Source organism: Cherax quadricarinatus, chromosome 2 (genome assembly GCF_038502225.1).
Source record: "Cherax quadricarinatus isolate ZL_2023a chromosome 2, ASM3850222v1, whole genome shotgun sequence".
Lineage (NCBI taxonomy): Eukaryota > Metazoa > Arthropoda > Malacostraca > Decapoda > Parastacidae > Cherax > Cherax quadricarinatus.
Window position 1 is genome coordinate 38,300,300 of NC_091293.1, and position 23,767 is coordinate 38,324,066.

At 41.0% G+C, this 23,767-nt stretch overlaps 1 protein-coding gene across 1 annotated transcript in view; it reads right to left on the bottom strand.

The window, feature by feature from the left end:
* The window catches only part of LOC128706309 (serine/threonine-protein phosphatase 6 regulatory ankyrin repeat subunit B-like), a 77,527-nt gene that overhangs the window by 24,429 nt on the left and 29,331 nt on the right, over positions 1-23,767 (bottom strand). The gene's annotated exons all lie outside the window — the stretch shown is intronic.

Consider the following 23,767-nt stretch of genomic DNA (forward strand, 5'->3'; position numbering starts at 1 on the left):
GTCTCGCTCATCATCAACACCCTTAAAAGCAAGGCAGGAAATCAAACAGACTTGAATAACTATAGACAAATATCTAACTTACCTTTGCTCTCTAAAATCTTTGAAAAATTAGTTCATAGGCAGATCTATTCCTACCACATCTTACAGAACATACTAAATCCCTGTCAGTTTGGATTCAGGACTAATAAAAGCACAAATGATGCTTTTATACACAAGTTAGAGCTAATATACACCGTTCTTGAGAAGAAAGAAGTCCCGCTATGAATCTTCATTGATTTACGTTAAGCTTTTGATACAGATGATCATGATTTTCTGCACATTAAATTAACACACTATGGTATAAGCAGGCACTCCCTCAACTACGTAAATTTATACCTTAGTAACAGAAACCAATATGTGTGCACAAATGAAGCTAACTCTTCCACTCAACCAATCACAGTTGGTGTCCCCCAAGGAAGTGTCCTTGGCCCACTCCTCTTTCTCATTTACATCAATGACCTACCAAATGCATCACAGCTACTCAAACCAATACCAGTCATACTGGCTAACACTGTTAATGCTGAATTGCAGAAAATATCTACCTGGATGATGACAAATAAGCTTACCCTCAATACTGACAACTGAGCTGCAAATGTTCCACTTAACGCTAAATGGATCACCCATCACATGACTCACAGAGGGAAAATTCCTAGGAATCCACCTTGACAGTAGCCTCAAATTCCAGACACACATACGACAAATTTCTAAGAAAATCTCTAAGACAGCGAGCATACTATCAAAGATATGGTACTATGTTCCACAATCAGCTCTCCTTGCACTGTATCATTCACTCATCTACTCTTATCTCACATATGGAATTTGTGCATGGGGATCAACAACATTAAATCACCTAAGACCACTAATAACCCAGCAAAAGGCTGCAGTCAGAATACCAAATTCCCACTCCCGACAGCATACTCCACCACCATACATATTCATGTGTCTACTACATACATAGAACACTACACTCAAACATAAACCCTCCACTCAAACTTCTCCTCACCAACCTTAACAGCAGAAACAACCACAATACAAGACACATGTCTGTATTTGATGTACCCTGTGTCCACATCTCACTGTGTAAAAACTCCATGCACATAAAGGGCCCCAAAATTTGGAATTCATTACCAGTAAATACTAAAGTAACCAGGTCTGAACACCGATTTATAGCTCTTCTCAAAAACCACCTACTCACCCTAAACTAAATACTCAATACTCAATATTTAACTTTACCAAAATATTATCCAAATCTTAAAACTTCAAATCTAGATGCCCAAAGTTCATACATTATTAATCCTACTTTGTAGTATAAATACCTACCAAAAACAATACTGCCTTACACCCAATTGTAACATTCTCATACTGTTTACTACTTTCTACAACTCACAATGTTATATTCCATAATTTAATCTCAATATTCATTATTGAAACTATTGTAATTAGAGTAAAACTACTGTCTGCTATGAACAAAGATGATGTATAACTTAAAACAAACTTTGATCAATTTCATTTGTATTAAGTAGTATGTAAGCCATTAAATTAAGTCTGCCCATAATGACTAGGCATGATAGCGCCTCTCTTTGCACTGTACCCCATTACTGTAATTTCATAATCTCAATGTAACCTTGCAAAGAAATAAACTTCATTTGTTCTTGTGTTTGTTTAGGTCCTGTCTCTTCCTGCTCCATGAGCTTCATCATACTTTGTCTTAAAACTATTTATTTATTTATGTCTTTGCAAATAGTACATTGAGATTATGCATTTACAATAATGGGTTGCAAGGCAAAGAGAGCCTCTATCATGCCTAGGCATTATGGGCCGACTTAACATTATTGGCTTACTGACTACTTAACACTAAGAATTATATCAGTTGTACAGTAGACTATTAATTATAAGTGAATCTAATTTATATAAGACAAAAGATATATTCATATATTCAAAAACGCTTTTTGTGAAACGATGATTCAATTATATTCCTGTCAACAAAGGATAAAAGGTTCGAAAGTAATTGTTGAAATTATGATATGGGAATATGTATTGAGTATGTGAGTACTGAGTATTGAGCATTTAGTCTAGGGTGATTAAGTGGCTTTTGAGAAAAGTCTTAAATTTATTTTCAGACTGGGTTACTTTAATATCTTCTGGTAATGAATTCCATATTTTGGGGTCCTTTATGTGCATAGAGTTTTTACAGTGTGATATGGACATGGGGTACATCAAAAAGAGATCTATGTCTTGTGTTATGGTCATGTGTCCTGTTAAGGTTGGTGAGAAGTTTGAGTGGAGGGTTTATATTTGCGTGTATTGTTCTATGTATGCAGTAGGCACATGAATAAGTATGGATGTTCTTAATGGTGAGCAGATTTAGACTTTTGAAAATTGGTGGAGTATGCTGTTGGGAGTGGGAATTTGTTATCACTCTGACTGCTGCCTTTTGCTGGGTTATTAGAGGTCTTAGGTGATTTAATGTTGTTGACCCCCATGCACAAATTCCATATATGAGGTAAGGGTATATGAGTGAATGGTACAGTGCCAGGAGAGCTGATTGTGGAATGTAGTACCGTATCTTTGATAGTATGCCTACAGTCTTAGAGATTTTCTTGGTGATTTGTTGTATATTTGTCTGGAACTTAAGGCTACTGTCAAGGTGGATACCTAGGAATTTTCCCTCTGCAAGTCTCGTGACTGGTGATCCGTTTAGCGTTATGTTAAGTGGAACATTTGCAACTTTGTTTCCAAAGCGAATAAAATAGGTTTTATCAGTATTCAGGGTAAGTTTATTAGTCATCATCCAGGCAGATATTTTCTGCAATTCGGCATTGACAGTGTTAGCGAGTATGATTGGGTTTGGGTGGGAGAAGACTTATGTAGTGTCATCTGCAAATAATATGGGTTTGAGTAGCTGTGATGCATTCGGTAGATCATTGATGTAGATGAGAAAGAGGAGTGGTCCAAGGACACTTCCCTGTGGGACTCCTACTGTGACTGGTTGGGTGGAAGAGTTTCCACCATTCGCATACACATATTGAGTTCTGCTATTAAGGTATGACTTTAGGTAGTTGAGGGAGTGACCTCTGATACCATAGTGCATTAATTTAGAGTACAGCAGTTCAAGGTCGACTGTATCAAAACCTTTATGTAAATCAATGAAAATGCCCAGCGGGACTCCTTTCTTTTCGAGTGCGGTATATATTAGTTCTAGCATGCGTATGATAGCATCATTTGTGCTTTTATTATTCCTGAATCCAAACTGACAAGGGTTTAATATGTTGTGTGAAACGAGGTAGGAATAGATCCGTCTATGAATTAATTTTTCAAAGATTTTAGAGAGCAGTGGTAAGTTAGTTATTGGTCTATAGTTATTCAAGTCAGCTTGGTCACCTCCTTTATGGATCGGAGTGACCCTCACTATTTTGAGGATTTTTGGGAAGGTAAATGATTCAATGGATTTGTTAAGAGCGTTGCAATAATTGGTGACAATACCTGAGAAGCTTTTTTATACATAAAAGCAGGCAAGTTGTTTATGTCTCCTGCCTTGTTTTTAAGGGTGTTGATGATGAGCAAGACTTTTGGTGGGTTGGTTGGAGCTAGGAATAGCGAATTTGGGTAGGTACCTATGAGGTAGTCTGATGGACAGGTGTTTGAGCTTGGTGTTTTGTTCGCTAGATTTTTCCCTATATTGGAGAAGAAAACATTGAGTCTGTTTTCTGTTTCAGTAGGTGTGAGTAGGGGTTCATCTGATTTTGTTAATTTGATTGTTTTGATTTTGGATAACTTTTTAGTTCCAAGAATTTCAGATAGAGTTTTCCAGGTCTTTTTCATATCACCTTCGATGTTATGTAATCTATTTTCATAATACAATTTTTTAGATCATCTTATCAGGCTGGTAAGAGCTGATGAGTAACGTTTAGACTGTTCTCTAGTTATTTGACCCATTCTATACTGTTTTTCATATTTGTGCTTTGTGTTAATGGATTTGAGGATGCTGGGTGTTAGCCAGGGATTATTCAGCCTCTTTGCTGTGATCTGTTTAGTTTTTTGGGGCAATGTTTGTTGTAGAGGTAATGGGCTTTTTTTTTTAAATTATTTATACATTCATTCATATCTTTACATGTTTTGAGCTCATTTTGCCAGTCGATGTTATTCATAGCTGCTATAAAGTTGTTAACAGCTGTCTCGTTATGTAGTCTGAAGGTAAATTTAGTAATGTCTTGGGGCAATTTACCTAGATTAGTTATGAGAAAGGTTGGGTAGTGGTCTGTAATGTTGTCTGTGATTATGCTTGATTTTAAAGGGGATATGGTGTTAGTCCAGATGTGGTCTATTAAGGAGATACTTGTCTCGGTGATTCTTGTAAGTTTAGATTTTGTTGGTAGCAACAGGCAGTTACTCATAGTGTCTGTGAATTCAGTTACTTGTGGGTCCTGGTTGTGTAGTAAGTTTCTGTTGAAATCACCTCTTAGTAGCAGGTGGTCTTTATTCATGTGTGCATCAGTAATCATGTTTCCTAGTTTTTCACTAAAGTGGTAAATGTTTGACTGTGGTACTCTGTAGATGTTTATAACTGTGATTGGTTTTTGCAGGTCTTTTGATTTAAATTTGGCTATGATATATTCACCATGTTCATCCCTTGTGCAAGATTTTTTGATACATTTGAGTTGATTTGATTAGTATATAGCTGTTCCTCCCCCTTGCTGGTCTGTTCTACAGTTGTGTATGGCCATGTAGCCAGGAATGGCATAGACATCTGTAATATCAGGCTTAAGCCAGGTTTCTGTGAGTGTGATGATTGATATATTGGAATGAAGGGAATTGAGTAATTCTGTGAGGTCGTCATATGTTTACTCAAGGCTCTGACATTGTAGTTGAAGATGGTTATGTTATTGTTTGCTCTGAGTAATGTCTTTGCTTGGTCTGCTGTATAGTAATTACAGTTGCTGTTTGATTCGTGTAATTCATTTAGTAAAAAGTTTACATCAGGATCTATGCCTGTACTCATAAGATGAGAGTGACTCTACAAACTAGATTTTCTGAGTAAAATACAGTGGACCCCCGGTTAACGAACTTTTTTCATTCCAGTAGTATGTTCAGGTGCCAGTACTGACCGAATTTTTTCCCATAAGGAATATTGTGAAGTAGATTAGTCCATTTCAGACCCCTAAACATACACGTACAAACGCACTTACATAAATACACTTACATAATTGGTCGCATTTGGAGGTGATCGTTAAGCGGGGGTCCACTGTATTATAAGGTTTATAGTGAATCTACAACTAGACTTAGGAATAAGACTATGTAATTATTCTAAAACTTGTAAAAATATAAAAGAACTAGGGATTATTATAAAAAAGATAATTCAATTATACACTTAAGCATCTAATAGCACCTTAATTATTTTAACAAATGTGAGTATACGAACTACGGTAGATATTTACAGCTAAAATAAAGGATCTAGTGAATATAATAATAAAAGAATGAAATTAAAAAACGGTAGCACCTGAGATAGTCAATAGCACCTGGAGTATTTTAACAAATGTGACTATATGGACAAGAGGGAAAAATATTATAACACCTGAAAGTAGCCCCTTAATTGTTATTAAAATTAGGAGTATAGCAATTACTGAATAAAGGACAGTACATTGTACATGTATTGGTATATAGAGAATTATTTCAGGAGAAATATATAATGGGACTAAATTAAGTAGTGGTAAACAATTTTTAAAGGACAGATAGTCACTATGATATAAAATTAATCTGAGAGTAAGATTTGCCTTATAGTATAAAATTTGAGCAATTAATATCACAAAAAGAAATATTATTTGAGACAGTTGATACTAGCTAATAAAAGATGGTACAAGGAATTGCACAATAGTGTAATAGGAACATACACTAGTTAGATATTTGTAATTTGGGAGTAAAGGGAAAATTTGGTAAGATAATAAAAGAATTATAACAGTGCTTTAACCCTTTCAGGGTCCGTCCCGTAGATCTACGGCTTTACGGTGAGTGTCCAAACCGTAGATCTACGCCATGAGCTCAGCTCACTCTGATAAACTGTGAGTGGTACATTTGGGCCTAGATATGAGAGAATACATCTATGTGGTATGTGTGCACCACATAAAACAGATCCTGCAGCACACTGTGTATAATGAGAGAAAAAACTGAAATCATGATTTTTCGATTAAAACAGCGAATTTGCAGTGTTTTTTCGTATGTTTTTTATAGTTGTATTTGCGATTTCTTGGTCTCATTTGATAGAATGGAAGACATATTACAGAAATAGAGATGATTTTGATTGGTTTTAGCTCTGGAAATGGTTGAAACTGAGCTCAAAGTAGCGGAAATGTTAAATTTTTGCCGATATTCAAGAGTTAACAAACGACCTCACACATCTAATACACGTCAGCTGGTGGGTCTAATATACATTCACAAATATGGTGATGATATTTATACAATTATTACAGTATTGCATAACAGTAAATCTTCTATTTTTTGGTGTGAATAAAAATTCGTTATGTGAATAAAAAATCAAAATGGAATTTATTTGTAAAGCCTCAAAATGTAACTAATGAACAGAGGAAATGTTAGTTTAGTTCCAGGAATACCTACATTGTTTATTCTGGAGCCTATTTTGAAATTGGAATATTTTGAACTTTGTGTTAAATTGGCCAAATTAACAATTTCCGATCACTTTATTTTGTAGTTGAAACAGTTGACTTGGCGATTTCTTGTGCTCAATCGATAGAATAGAAGTAATACTAGTGAAATAGCTAAGAATTTGGTTGATTGGAATAATGTAATTGGCCTAAAATGGGAGTCAAAGTCGGCAAAATCGCCGATTCGTAAATATCGCTGACACATCAAAATTCGCAAGAGCATAATTTCATCAATTTTCCACCAAATTTCGTACTTTTTGTTTTATTACCTTCACAAAAGGATTCTCTACGATTTCATAAGAAAAAATAACAAATTTTTTGTTTGAAAATTCTTGGACACTGGTGCGTGACTCCAGGTTTGGGCCTTGGACCCTGAAAGGGTTAAGTGGGAATAATTGGTAATTCAGATATTATTAAAGAGTAAGTATCTTATTAACAAATAATAAAATGTGAATGGGAAATCTGGGAAGATAACACAAATTGAGTCACACAAGGAACTCTGTGGGACACATGGGATAATGACGTAGTAAAGCTATGTATAGTTCCTGCCTCCACTACATCACTTGCTAGACTATTCTACTTCCTGACTACTTTATGACTTAATAAATACTTCCTAGCATCCCTTTGACTCATCTGAGTCTTCAACTTCCAAATGTGACCCTTAGTTTCTGTGTCCCCTCTCTGGAACACCCTGTCTCTCTCCACATTGTCTATTCCATGCAGTATTTTGTATGTCGTTATCATGTCTCCCCTAGCCCTCATGTCCTTCAGTGTTGTCAGGCTGATTTCCCTTAACCTTTCTTCATAGGACATTCCCCTTAGTTCTGGAACTAACCTTGTTGCAAACCTTTGCACTTTCTCTAATTTCTTGACATGCTTGACCAGGTGTGGGTTCCAAACTGGTGCTGTATACTCCAGTATGGGCATGACATACCTTACTAAGGTATCGGAACGCATTCTCAGGTTTGCCAGGCGCCCATATACTGCAGCAGTTATCTGGTTGATGTGTGCTTCCAGAGACATGCTCAGTGTTATACTCACCCCAAGATCTTTCTCCTTGAACAAGGTTTGCAGTCTTTGGCCACCAAGCCTATACTCAGTCTGCAGTCTTCTTTGCCCTTCCCTGAACTTTGCATTGGGCGAGGTTAAATTTGAGAAGCCAGTTGCTGGGCCAGGTGTCCAGCCTGTCCAGGTCTCTATGAAGTCCTGCCTGATCCTCATCTGATTTAATTCTCCTCATTAACTTAACATCGTATGCAAACAGGGGCACTTCTGAGTCTATCTCTTCCATCATGTCATTCACATATACCAAAACTAGCACTGGTCCTAGGACTGACTCCTGTGGGAATCTACTCATCACAGGTGCCCGCTGTGATACCTCATCACATACCGTGACTCATTGTTGCCTCCCTATCAGGTATTCTCTGATCCACTGCAATGCCCTTCCTGTTATACTATGTCGAAGGCCTTCTTGCAGTCCAACAAAATGCAATCAACCCACCCTTCTCTCTCATGTCTTACTTCTGTTACTTTATCATGAAACTCAGGAAGGTTTGCGACACAGGATTTGCCTTCCATGAATCCATGCTGGTTGTCGTTTATACTCTTGTTCCGTACCAGGTGCTCCACCACTCTCCTCCTGATAATCTCCATGACTTTGCATACTATACACATCAGTGACACTGGTCTATAGTTTAGTGCATCTTTTCTGTCTCCTTTTTTAAAAATGGGAACTACATTTGCGGTCTTCCATACCTCAGGTAGCTGCCCAGTTTCAAGGGATGTGTTGAAGATTGTGGTTGGTGGCAGACACAGCATTTCTGCTCCCCCTCTAAGGATCCATGGGGAGATGTTGTCCGGTCCCATTGCCTTTGAGGTATCAAGGTCACTTAGCAGCTTCTTCACCTCCTCCTCAGTTGTGTGTATGTCATCCACCACTTGTTATTATATTCCTTGTTGGTGTCCCCCTCTGTTCTATCTTCCCAGAGTCCTTCCTGTCTCCCTGTATGAGCTCCTCACATACCTCTTGATCATTTCTTGCGAGTTCCCCACGTTCTTTCCTCAGCCTGATCACCTGGTCTTTGACTGTTGTCTTTTTTTATTTATTTTATTTATTTATTTATTAATTTGAACATGATACAAAGAAGTACAAGGAATACAATTTTTAAAGTGCAGCATGCCAAAGCCCCTTGTATGCAGAGCATTATGGGCAGGCTTAAAATTAACTTAAGATTAACTAAGCAATGATATATTCAGTGGTACAAAAATTATTGTAAAACAGATAACAATTTAGTACAAATGAGTATTACCAAGACAGGTCATATGGTCATTTACTGTGTTGCTGTGTAATCAGTAGAATGGAGTATTCTGTTAGGTAATGAAGTTAAATAGTAACAAAGTTTGATTGGGTCACAGGTTGACATTTATGAGATACAATAATGAGATACATATATGAGATACAATTTATGAGACACAATTATTCAGTATTTATTTAGTTGTGGGTGAGTAAGTGATTTTTGAGGAGAGACTTGAATTTATAAACAGACAGTGTTTCTTTTATATTCACAGGTAATGAATTCCAGGTTTTAGGGCCTTTTATGTGCATTGAGTTTTTGCATAGCATGAGATGGACATGAGGAACATCAAAGAGTGATCTGTGCCTTGTGTTATGGTCATGTGTTCTGTTGAGGTTGGTAAGGAGATGTTTGAGGGGAGGGTTTATGTCAGAGTTAAGTGTTCTATGTATGTAGTAGGTGCAGTAATAAGTATGGATGTTTTGTATTGTGAGTAGGTTTAGAGTTTTGAATATTGGTGGAGTGTGCTGTCTGTAGTGGGAATTTGTTATCATTCTGACTGCAGCCTTTTGTTGGGTGATTAGTGGTCTGAGATGGTTTATTGTTGTTGAGCCCCATGCACAAATTCCATAGGTGAGATAGGGGTAAAATAAGTGAGTGATATAGGGCCAGGAGGGCTGACTGTGGAACATAGTACCGTATCTTCGATAGTATGCCTACGGTCTTGGAAATATTTTTGGAAATTTGTTGTATATGTGTTTGAAATTTGAGTCTATTATCAAGGTCAATTCCTAAGAATTTTCCCTCTGTGAGTTTTGTGATAGGTGATCCATTTATCATTATTTTAAGAGACACATCTGTAGCTCTGTTACCAAACTAAATGTAGTAGGTTTTGTCAATGTTTAGAGTAAGTTTGTTGGTCCTCATCCAGGTTGATATTTTCTGTAATTCGGTATTTACAGTATTGGCTAGCATGACTGGGCTCGGGTGAGAGTAGACGTATGTAGTGTCATCTGCACATAGTGTGGGTTTGAGTAGTTGCGATGCATTTGGTAGGTCATTTATGTATATGAGAAAGAGAAGAGGGCCTAGGACACTTCCCTTCCTAATGTGGCTATATAACAGTTTCGGGTCAGACTTGACTTTCGATGCTATGTTGTTTTCATACTGTCGCTGGGCTTCCCTCCTTATCTGTACATACTCATTTATGGCTCTTTGACTAATCTCCTTATTTTCCTGTGTGTAAGTATATTTAGGTACAGGTACACATAAGTATAATTATCAGAGTACATATGAAATATACAATAACTTCAAAACACTTGAAATTTTGGAAAGTTTCCAGACATAATAGAGAGATGTGCTCACAGAGAATGTAAACAAACTGGTTGGGGCACGGTGTATTAGAAAGACAAGGGGAGCCGTGTTATAACTGTTCTTACTGCTGAACAACGGTTTAGTGCCTATGAAGGTAGCATAGGTAGCAATGACACGGCTGTGGACTAGTTTGGCTTTAATTGGATAGGAGTGAGTACACAAAGGGCAGTGTGAGGGAGTGACCGTTAGCCAGTCCGTGGAGGGGCACTTGTGTCTATCAAGTTGGTCGGCCTAGGAGTGAGAGAGGGTGGGCTGTGCCTCCCACTGACCTAGGTGAGTCTACAGAGGGCAGCACCTGAATGCCGCGAAATATGAACTAGTCAGAGCAGACGGCTAGGCTGTGTGCTCTGACAGTACAGGCTGTCTACATTTGCTCGGCCACCTACCGCGCGTCGTCCCGACGCGACAATACTGGTGGTAAAAGAAACTCGGTCTCTCTCTCGTAGGAACAAGGCACAGAACACAAAATAAAAACATATATATACATATGGACATGGAAAAAAAATTTCCTACAGGGAGGGAAGAAAAAACATGTGAGGTGTGCTAAACATCGTGGTCATAGGCAATGAGCGTCGAAGGGCATCACTGCACGCCTTCCTGCGTCTGGACAGATACTACAACACGGGAGACATCGCTGCGGCTGAGCTGTGACGTAACAGGGTACGGTCTCCTCTGGAACGGTGAAGCGGTCATCGTAGGAGTCGCTGCAGGTTTCACTCAACCTGGGGCACAACATGCTGGTGCCCTCGAGTGAGGCGTCGACAAAACTCGGCATCTGGGCAGGACTTCTGGCAAGCGACTCAGGAGGACACTTCTCGACTGGTACTGTCGCTGGGCTGTCACTGCCGGCGAGCGTGGAGCGAGTTGTGGAGCGAGTCGTGGCAGAGACGACTGGGCGAAACATCTGGGAGTCGTAACATCATACACCAGACTGCAGTGAGAGAGCTAGCAGTCAAAGTGACATCATCTTTGTGCAGGCTGCTCACTGAAGCTTGTGACACGAGGCTGACACAGCGCCTGCCGACAGGGCTGACTGCGGCTTGGCGAGTATCATCTCTCGACAGTTGGAGTTATAGCAGAGGTTAGTCTAAGCGTCCCCAGACTTGTTTCTCTACATATAACTGCACTCTGACGGTCTGGAGGTGAAGTGAAACAAATCTCGATGGGAATCATAGCAGGTACGATTCTGCAGAACATCACGAGCGACGAGCATAAAAGCTTTCTGTACAAGAGGGCTCATACGCTCAGGGCTGAGTAATCAGCTGTCAAACACACTGGTCACACGGGTGACTTAGCACAGTGGTGCTACTTAGGTCTGGCTCAGACCTCACTGGACACACGGAAACTTTAAAAACACACCGCGGTACAACATGTGAGAACACTGACTGAGAGGAATTAATTAACACACGACATATATTTTCTCTCAATCTTCTCGACAATATTAAAATAATTACTAGAAACACTCGATGTGACATCATGTGATGTCAGGCGTGATGTCGCGAGGTGACGTCAGCAGACATCTCGAGGTGACGTCAGCAGACATCTCGAGGTGACGTCAGCAGACATCTCGAGGTGACGTCAGCAGACATCTCGAGGTGACGTCAGCAGACATCTCGAGGTGACGTCAGCAGACATCTCGAGGTGACGTCAGCAGACATCTCGAGGTGACGTCAGCAGACATCTCGAGGTGACGTCAGCAGACATCTCGAGGTGACGTCAGCAGACATCTCGAGGTGACGTCAGCAGACATCTCGAGGTGACGTCAGCAGACATCTCGAGGTGACGTCAGCAGACATCTCGAGGTGACGTCAGCAGACATCTCGAGGTGACGTCAGCAGACATCTCGAGGTGACGTCAGCAGACATCTCGAGGTGACGTCAGCAGACATCTCGAGGTGACGTCAGCAGACATCTCGAGGTGACGTCAGCAGACATCTCGAGGTGACGTCAGCAGACATCTCGAGGTGACGTCAGCAGACATCTCGAGGTGACGTCAGCAGACATCTCGAGGTGACGTCAGCAGACATCTCGAGGTGACGTCAGCAGACATCTCGAGGTGACGTCAGCAGACATCTCGAGGTGACGTCAGCAGACATCTCGAGGTAACGTCAGACAGACATCTCGAGGTAACGTCAGACAGACATCTCGAGGTAACGTCAGGCAGACATCGTGATGTCATGAAGTCGAGCAGCATCGTGGGTGACGTCAATGTGATGCGGGCAGCAGACCACAGCATGTGGCCTGGGACATCTGGTAACTCACGTGGCTGGTAGATCCACGTGACATCGCCCACACCCACGTGACTTCGTGATCTACGTGCCATGCTGATCCACGTAGCTTCGAGTGGCCTCGGGCACTCGGATACACAGCTCTGGCAATGAATTCACATGGAAAACAGCAGAAAACACAGCAGAGGGAGTGGGCAGTGGTGAGTGGTGTATGGTAGACGGGTGAGCGTGAGTAGGGCGAGCATGGGCAAGGTGAGGAACAGCCACTTCCTCTCCTCTCCTCCCCTACCCACAAATACGTAGAGAACTCACACTGGACGCAGAAATCACCACAAAACTCACCTCTGGCTTGCGGAAACGGCTGTGCTGAGCTGAACAACAACAGCAACATACAAGTGACGCTGAACACGTGACTTGAGAAACAGCATGGGACACTGTAGCATGGGGTCACTTACAATTCTCGGAGAATTTCGGCAAATTTCGGCTGGATCCTGCTTGTACCTGTGTCTGGATGCTCAAAAGTGTAGACACGACATCAGGATAACTCGTTGAGAGACGGATGCTTCTTGTATGGGATGATGAAGTGAAGATGACTTCATACCTCTCCTTCCTCTCTCCAGGCAAACACAACTGCTGCGAGCACCGCTGTCACCATTTATAACGGGATTGTTTCGTAGGTGCTGCAAGCGGGTGTGAATGATACGTCTTCAGAGGCTTCTTCGTTTATTGTTAACTAGTGGTGGGTTACACAGGCTTGTGTGTTTGTGCCCATGGCCTGGGCAGGGCCATCCCATGAGAGAGAGCTGGGAGGCCTTGTGTCTTGCTGCTAGGCCTCTGTGAGAGCGAGTTTGAGGCAAGTCTGGGCAGGCTGGTGTGCCCACCGGGAGGCCTGGCTACAGAGGGCAGCACCAGCATGGCGCGAAATATGAACTAAGCTGGCAGACAGCATGGGTTATCTGTGCAGACAGTACAGGCTGTCTACAACCGTACAGTGAGTTTCGGTCATAATTTGAATTGTCCATATTAGCAGAACACTGTAACGCGAAACGCCGTAAAACGGGGCCCTACTGTACATGGAAATAGAAAAGAAAAAGGATTGGAAACAAGAACTTCTGGATAATGAATTATGGATGAAAACAAGCAGGTGTCAGGATTTGTTTGATGTGGTATATTGTCATGAATCACATTAAGGTAGGGAGATGTTTATTAACAGTACTTTTGACATGTTTGGTAATAGGGAACCTTGGAATCTTCAGAAAGATATTTCTAATTTTGGGCCTTTAAAGTGCACTGCATTTTTGCTTAGTATTCACCTGATTGTACTCACCTAATTGTGGTTGCAGGGGTCAAGACTCAGCTCCTGGCCCTGCCTCTTCAGTGATCGCTACTAGGTCCTCTCTCTCTCTCTGCTTCCAGAGCTTTGCCATACCTCGTCTTAAAGCTATGTATGGTCCCTGCCTCCACTACATCACTTGTTAGGCTATTCCACTTCCTGACGACTATGGCTGAAGAAATACTTCTTAACATCCCTGTGACTCGTCTGAGTCTTCAGCTTCCAATTGTGACCCCTTGTTTCTGTGTCCCCTCTCTGGAACAACCTGTCTCTGTCTACCTTACCTATTCCACACAGTATTTTGTATGTCATTATCATGTCTCCCGTGACCCTCCTGTCCTCCAGTGTCGTCAGGCCGATATCCCTCAGCCTTTCTTTGTAGGACATACCCCTGAGCTCCGGAACTAGCCTTGTTGCAAACCTTTGCACTTCCACTAATTTCTTGATGTGTTTGACCAGGTGCAGGTTCCAAACTGGTGCTGCATACTCCAGTATGGGCCTGATGTACATAGTATACAGTGTCTTGAACGATTCCTTACTAATGTATAAGAGCACTATTCTCAGATTTGCCAGGCGCCCATATGCTGCAGCAGTTATCTGGTTGATGTGTGCCTCCAGAGACATGCTCGGTGTTATGGTCACCCGAAGATCTTTCTCCTTGAGCAAGGTTTGCAGCCCTTGGCCACCTCGTCTATACTCTGTCTGCGGTCTTCTTTGCCCTTCTCCGATCTTCATGACTTTGCATTTGGCAGGGTTGAATTCAAGGAGCCAGTTGCTGGACCAATTGTCCAGCCTGTCCAGGTCTCTTTGAAGTCCTGCCTGGTCCTCATCTGATTTAATTCTCCTCATTAACTTCACATCATCTGCAAACAGGGACACCTCTGAGTCTATCCCTTCCATCATGTCATTCACATATACCAGAAATAGCACTGGTCCTAGGACCGACCCCTGTGGGACCCTGCTCGTCACAGGTGCCCACTGTGATACCACATCCTTTACCATGACTCATTGTTGCCTCCCTGTCAGATATTCTCTGATCCATTGCAGTGCCTTTCCTGTTATACGCACCTGATCCTCTAGTTTCTGCACTAGTCACTTGTGAGGAACTGTGTCGAAGGCCTTCTTGCAGTCCAAGAAAATGCAATCAACCCACCCTTCTCTCTTGTGTCGCACTTCTGTAACTTTGTCATAGAACTCCAGAAGGTTTGTGACACAGGATTTGTTTTCCATGAATCCATGCTGGTTATTGTTTAAAATCTTGTTCCGTTCCAGGTGCTCCATCACTCTCCTCCTGATAATCTTCTCCATGACTTTGCATACTATACAGGACAGTGATGCTGGTCTGTAATTTAGTGCCTCTTTTCTGTCTCCTTTTTTTAAAAATGGGAACTACATTTGCGGTCTTCCATACCTCAGGTAGTTGCCCAGTTTCAAGGGATGTGTTGAAGATTGTGGTAAATGGCACACACAGTATATCTGCTCCCTTCCTGAGGACCCACGGGGAGATGTTGTCCAGTCCCATTGCCTTTGAGGTATCAAGGTCACTTAGCAGCTTCTTCACCTCCTCCTCAGTTGTGTGCATATTGTCCAGCACCTGTTGGTCTATTCCCTGTTGGCGTCCCCCTCTGTCCTGTCTTCCCAGAGTCCTTACATTATACTGCTTATGTTTATACTGACATGCTACTATACAGAAAGCTCCTTGTTATGCTGAGCATTTCGGGCAAATTAGGTCAGTTTTGTCCCAGGATGCGACCCACAAAAATTGACTAACACCCAGGTACCCATTTTAAACTGATGAATGCAGTGGTGCTTTGCCCATAGGAGCTGCAGAGCTGAAGTCCCCCCCAGATGCTCACTGCCAGACATATGATTTCATCAACCTTATGCTAAAATAAGTTGCAAATGATAAATATATTACATGAAAAATCTGTTATATGTTGTTCTCAGTGTATTCATAAGTGATTTTTTTTTTAAACGAGATAAATTATTAAAAACAGAAGTTTGATGCAGTATGATAGTATAGGTATTACTGGCATTATGAATCTCATAAATGTATAACCTGTGACCCCATCAAACTATGTTTTTTTTTTTTAATTACATTACCTAATAGAATACTCCATTATCTTGAATGCACAGTAACTCATCTAATGACGATATGACCTGTTTCTGCACTACAAATCATTGATGTTACTCGATCTGATTCGATTATATTATACATTGTTATGCTACAAACTTGTACAACTTTAATGCTTCTTATTTGAAATACTCATTAGTACTTCATGTTGTAATTTGTTACTGTAATTTTTATCACTGAATATATCATTGCTTAGTTAATCTTAAGTCAATTTTAAGCCTGCCCATAATGCTCTGCATACAAGGGGCTTTTGGCATGTACACCCTATCACTGTATTTCTTTTATACAACTATGAATCATGTCCAAATAAAAAAAAAAAAAATAAATAAATAAATGAGCCGCCACTGGATGGGTGAACATGGACGGGGACAGCAGGTGTCTTATGGAAACACGTCCCTAATGTTTTCCAGCTGTACTGGAGGAGACTTGAACCCCAAACCTCAGTGTGTGAGCTGAGTGCGTTAGCGATCGAGCTATGGGACACCTTCATACAAATCCCAGTAATCTATTTGCCTTATTATGCACGTGTATGCACTGCTGTCTAAGTTTAAGGTTGCTGCTTACTATACCCCCCCCCCCCCCAAGTCCTTTTTGTAAAATGTATGGCTGAGTTCTACATTATTTAACTTGTAAGTGCTAGGGTTATGGACACTTCTGAGCTTCAGAACCTTGCATTTATCTACATTGAACTGCATCTGCCACTTTTCTCACCAGGAACTGAGTTTGTCTAAACCCTCCTGAAGTTCCATGACATTTACGTTTGAATCAGTTATCCTACCTATCTTTGTGTCAACGGCGAATTTGCTCATACCACTAGCAATTCCCGCATCAAGGTCACTGACATATATTACAAACAACAACAGGCCTAAGACTGATCCCTGTGGAACGCCACTTGTAACAGATCCCCACTTGGATTTAATCTCATTTATGCACACACTCTGCTTCCTGTTCATGAGCCTTGGCTCGATCCATGACAGCACTTTTCCTCCAATGCCATGAGCCGACACTTTCTTTAACAATGTTAGGTGTGGTACTCTATCAAAAGCCTTACTAAAATCTAAATAAACAATATCAAATTTTTTATCGTGATCAGCAGTCTCAAAAGCTTTACTGAAGAAGGTTAATAAATTAGTTAGGCAGGAACGGCCTCTCATGAATCCATGCTGAGTATCATTAATCAAATTATGCTTATCAAGATGGCTTCTTATATTATCAGCTATAATTGACTCTAGTAATTTGCCTACAATTGAGGTCAGGCTTACTGGGCGGTAATTTGACGGTAACGACTTGTCCCCTGCTTTAAAAATAGGAATTACATTGGCCATCTTCCACATATCAGACACTACACCTGTATGAAGAAATATATTAAAAATATTAGTCACTGGTTCACAAAGTTCCACTTTGCACTCCTTAAGAACCCTTGAAAAAAGTTCATCAGGGCCCAGGGATTTATTTTGCTTCGCTAGTGACTGTGATATTACACCATTTATCTTCTTCAGGCCTACTAAAAACCTAATTACAGTGGACCCCCGCATAGCGACTTTAATCCGTGCAAGAGGGCTGATTGTTATGCGAAATGATCGGTATGCGAATGAATTTTCCCCATAAGAAATAATGGAAATCAAATTAATCCGTGCAAGACACCCAAAAGTATGAAAAAAAAATTTTTACCACATGAAATATACATTTTCCTACACACAAAGAGAAGGATACATGCACAATAGTAGAGTAGTACATGCACAATATATATTGTGCATGTACTACTCTACTAAATGAAGAATAAATGACACTTACCTTTATTGAAGATGCAGCAATGACTGATGAGACACTGTGTCCTGGGAGTGCCTTTTCCTCCTGAGTACTGTAGGTCCTGTTTGGCATTTTCTTCCAGAACAGGCCTTATCACACTGTGTATGCCACTACGATTCTTAAATCTCTCAAACCAACCTTTGCTGGCTTTAAATTCACCAATATGAGCACTAGTTCCAGGCATTTTTCCCTGTTCACCTGGGTGTTAGTCGACTGGTGTGGGTTGCATCCTGGGAGACAAGATTAAGGACCCCAATGGAAATAAGTTAGACAGTCTTCGATGACACTGACTTTTTTGGGTTGTCCTGGGTGGCAAATCCTCTGGGGTTAATTGTTTCTTGGTATTCTCAATAAGCCACACCAACAACGGTGCTACAGCAGCAGCAGCAGCAGCAGCAGCTGACAGTGCTACAGCAGCAGCAGACGATGCTACAGCAGCAGCAGACGGTACTACAGCAGCAGCAGACGGTACTACAGCAGCAGCAGACGGTACTACAGCAGCAGCAGCAGCAGCTGACGGTGGTACAACAGCAGCAGCAGCAGCTGACAGTGCTACAGCAGCAGCAGACAATGCTACAGCAGCAGCAGATGATGCTACAGCAGCAGCAGACGGTACTACAGCAGCAGCAGCAGCTGACGGTGGTACAAAAGCAGCAGCAGCTGACAGTGCTACAGCAGCAGCAGACGATGCTACAGCAGCAGCAGACAATGCTACAGCAGCAGCAGACGGTACTACAGCAGCAGCAGCAGCAGCAGCTGACGGTGGTACAACAGCAGCAGCAGCTGTACCACCAATAGTAGCGATGGTTGATTGGGGTTTATTATACAACCTGGCCAGCTCGGAGACACGCACTCCACTTTCATACTTATCAATGATCTTTTTGTTCATCTCTATAGTAATTCTCACCCTTATTGCTGTAGGGTTGGCACTAGAAGCTTTCTTGGGGCCCATGGTCACTTATTTTCCAGATAAAATCACCAAAAACACTGTAATAATACGAAATGTTCCGATTGTATGCTTGGATGTTACCGCGGAGGCTGGCTGGTAAACAATGCCACCGGCGGCACATGTGAGGCTGGCTAAGGGCGCACATTGGACGCATCTCGGACGAAGAGTGGTGAGCGGGTTTTTGAGCGGTATGCGAGGCAAAATTTTTGCGATAAAAGCGAGCGGTTTGCGGAATGAACGTTATGCGATGCGTACGGTATGCGGGGGTCCACTGTACTGGGATATTATTAGTGTTTTCCTGAATGAAAACCGAGAGAAAATAATTATAAAAAATAGAGCATATTTCATTCTCCTTGTCAGTAAGATACCCAGTTATTTTTAAGGGGACCTATCTTATCTCTAACTTATGTTCTATAAACATATGCTGTATTCTTTTCAAGACTGATTACATCGACTTAAGGCTGAGGAACTGATTACCTCAAACTCCTCCTGTTTTTCACCATTCTCCTTCGTATGGACTGATGAAGCCACTGTGTGGCAAAACGTTTCTTCAGTAAAGATTCCCATATTTTGCATAAGTGTTTCAATCTTCAACAGGGGGTGAGATGTAGGCCACTAGTAGAAGCAAGAATGTAATCATTGAGAGGTCACATCCCTCTCAAATCCAGCTATTCTCACTAGTAGAAGTTGTCCAAGGTATTTTCTGTTCTGTACCAAGGTATCATTGTGTTGCAGTATCTGACAGAGTGAATATTAAAAAGGAATAAAATACCGACAGGTTGTTAGGTAAGACACATATGCAAGAGTTAGGTATCTTTACTTCGAAACATCTTGCCTACACAGTAGGCTTCTTCAGTCCTAATGCAGAGAAACTAAGAAAACTTGTCAGTTTTCAAAACCATTTATCACACAGTGTATATATATAGCGGCAGGAATCAGGTGGAGTGTCGCATGGGTAGAGGTAGTAGTGGTAGTAATAGTCGTAGTAGTGGAACATTCTTGGAGTCTTTAATGCCAGACATAAGAATATTGGTGGGTCTATAACAAACACCAATGGGACTAAACTAGTGAAATTTCTAAATGAGCATGATATTGTTCGAATTGTCGGCACTACTGAGCCTACTCACATATATGGTGGCACCCTAAATCTGTGCCTTGGATATAATATATATGATGCATGACTCTCTCATAGTTGATGATCTTCTATCTGATTACTTCCTAAAACTCACAACTGTCAATCTTGATCAAATCTCCAGCAATCAAGGAGGAAACTTATTCTCAACCCAGAACATAAAGAAAACTTTATTAACCACTTGGATCAATGGTATAAGAATTACGAGCCCATTGGCACACAAAAATTCAATGATGATCTAGTTGCCACTATTGAAGCTGTACTCACAGATCAAGTGGGCAGGAAAAGAAAACGTACACCTTCCACTATAAATGACAATAAAAGCCAATGTAAATAATGTTCACAGCTACGCAATTTAACACATGCAGCTAGGAGGATTGGTAAAGCATACCGTGAATGTAGAACCCCAGACATGCTCAGAACATTCCAAGCTGCGCTAACAAATGCAAGGAATAGAAAGCAAGAACTTAGGCAACAGGAATGGGAACAATTTGTTAGAGGGCTAAATAGGTCTACCCCCTTAAGTTTGGCTTGGGAACCTGGAGTTTACCTGGAGAGAGTTCCGGGGGTCAATGCCCCCGCGGCCCGGTCTTTGACCAGGCCTCATGGTGGATCAGGGCCTGATCAACCAGGCTGTTACTGCTGGCTGCATGCAATCCAACATATGAGCCACAGCCCAGCTGGTCAGATACCGACTTTAGGTGCTTGTCCAGTGCCTGCTTGTAGACAGGCATAAATAAAATACCCAGGAAAAAGACTGGCAATGTTGCTCATCCCTTTCCTCTTGAAAAAGCAAATGACCTCATAAATGACTGGTCCAAAACATCCAGGCATCAAAACCTTCCATCTCATATTAGAAAAAAACTTAGAGTGTTTCTAAAGAAATGTTGAACTTGATTAATTTTATGAGCCAAAATACCGACAAGAGTGATTGCCTCTTCACCGAGTATGAATTAGATAATGTATAAACTAAAGGTCGATCAACTGCTCCTGGAGAGGATGGTATAACCTATGAAATTCTCAGAACTCTAAGGCATGTGTCTCATAACCCTTTGTTAGCACTGTATAATCTCAGTTACATTGAGGGAGTTCTTCCTACTTCCTGGACCAACAGTCTCATTGTGCCTATCCCTAAGCCCCAACAGCCTGATACCTTTAGACCGATCTCCTTAACTAGTTGTCTTTGTAAAACTTTTGACAGAATGATACTTAACAGACTGTACCACAGAATCAGACACCAACTTTCCCCCTACCTCTGTGGGTTCCTGAAAGGTAAAAGTGTGCAGAACTGTATTTCCACCTTTCTCACTGCACACACCTCTACTAGTTTAACCACATTTCTTGATCTAAAATATGCATTTGATATTGCAAAGTAAACCGTTATACTACATGAACTAGCCAAAATGAATATTGGTGATAGCTTACTCTGCTGGATAATAGGATACCTGTCAAATAGAGTATCTTCTGCCCTCTACCAAGGCTTTAGAAGTGAGTCTAAAGAAATGTCCCAAGGTACACTGCAGGGAGGAGTTCTTAGTGAAGATTGAGACACTTATGCAGCATATGGGAATCCTCAATAAAGATTCTCATATGTTGCATAAGTGTCTCAATCTTCAACTTGATGGTTTTTCATACTATTTATCACAGGAGTTCTCAGTCCCATGCTATTTAATGTTCTGATTAATGTTTTCCTAAATGCTCTACCTGCCTCACCTAAACATATAGCTATAAGCTTTGCTGACGACATCTTGATCCATACAACAGGGCATAAAAAGATGTGTACCAGTCTTAAAGAGGTTCAAGCAATTTGTAATCAACTAGGCCTCATAATATCTTCCTCTAAAACAAAGATATTAACAAGCAAACGACATCCCCCACCCATCTATTTGCAGAGTGAAAACATTAGCTACGTTAAAACTTACAGATATCTTGGTGTAGATGTACCCTTTAACAAATCCACTATACCACAACTAAATAAGAAATGCAAAGATAGGCTAAATGCTCTCAAAATGTTGCTGGTTACAACCCCAACTATGGTGCTAATGTGAGAATCATGAGAATGTACAAGAATGGTATACAATACCAACAAGATGAAAACTAAGACACATATGCAACATGTGTCTCAGCTTCAGAATCTCCACAACTATGGTGCTCTTCACACCAGCTCCAAGGCTGTGGTACTGATTACCTCATCTTTTGTATATAGTTCTACTGTCTTCAAATTATGTCCTAGAAACTGTATTGATAAAGCCACTGGATGGCAAAACGTCTACAATAAAGATACCCAGATGTTGGGCATGTGTCTCAGTTTTCAATCGTGAGAATGTACATACACTATGTTAGGTCCTTAAATGATTATGCTGCTCCCATGTTGATATTAGCTAGAGAAAGTTATCTCTGACCCTTGGAGTTAATGCAAAATGAAGCTCTCAGAATTATTCTTGGCTGTCCCAAATCTACAAAGGTTCTTAATATGAGGAAGCTTGGTATTTCTAGTATTAGTGATAGGATTATTGAGATTAATGCTGTTGTTGGTATTAGAATGTTAAGAAATGATCCAGACACTGTCACTATAAATTTTACTAAATGTCTGGAAGTAAATACACACAGATCTAAATGGATTGCAAAAACATGCAATTATATTAAGTTTTATAACTTGCATGAACTGTATCACTGTAGACAACAAGAGCATTTCACCCCTCCATGGAAGATGTGTTCATTTAATATCACATACCTGCAAGTCCCTCCCAAGAAGCTCATTGCTAATAATCCCTTCCTTAAATCACTTGTTAAAGCAACTGTTCATGAAGAAATTTCTCGCCTAGCTGGTAGTGATAAGTTAGCACATGCTATATACGCTGATGGATCTGAACAGGAGTCTTCTGGTACGGCTACATCTGCTCTTGTTAGATAAGATAAGATAAGATTTCGTTCAGATTTTTAACCCCGGAGGGTTAGCCACCCAGGATAACCCAAGAAAGTCAGTGCGTCATCGAGGACTGTCTAACTTATTTCCATTGGGGTCCTCAATCTTGTCCCCCAGGATGCGACCCACACCAGTCGACTAACACTCAGGTACCTATTTGCTGCTAGGTGAACAGGACAATAGGTGTAAGGAAACATGTCGAAATGTTTCCACCCACCGGGAATCGAACCCGGGCCCTCTGTGTGTGAAGCGGGAGCTTTAGCCACCAGGCCACCTCCCTAGTTAAAAACGATAATAAATTTGTTGAACTAGGCATAAGAATTAACAACTGCAAACTGCAAACTGCAAACTGAATTGCTTGCCATCATAATGGCGCTAAAGCTAACTTATGACACTGAGCTTGACTCTATCATCATTACTGATTCTATGTCATCATTGAAGGCTCTTGACTAACATAATGACTCCAACAACATGCTCATTGGAGAAGCCAGGTATAGAAGAGAAGTAAATAATGAAAATGAATGTTATAGGAATGCAGTTAGAAGCCTGAGTAGATCTATAACCCACTATGATAACATGAACGTAGATAAGTATGTTTATGGAGCAACTTGCAATGTGAACAGACTGACTGATGTTGTAATGGCCAGGCTTAGGCTTGGTTACAAGTACTTCTGGCAGTTTGGCAGACACATAGATATGATCAAACTAAATGCAAATTATGTGGTCAGGCATATGGTCACTGTCTTGAACACTATGTGCTTAATTTTACGAGAATGGTATACAATACCAACACGATGAAAACTGAGACACTGTGCAACATCAAAGGTATCTTTATTGTAGACGTTTCGCCATCCAGTGGCTTCATCTGTACTGATAAAGCCACTGGATGGTGAA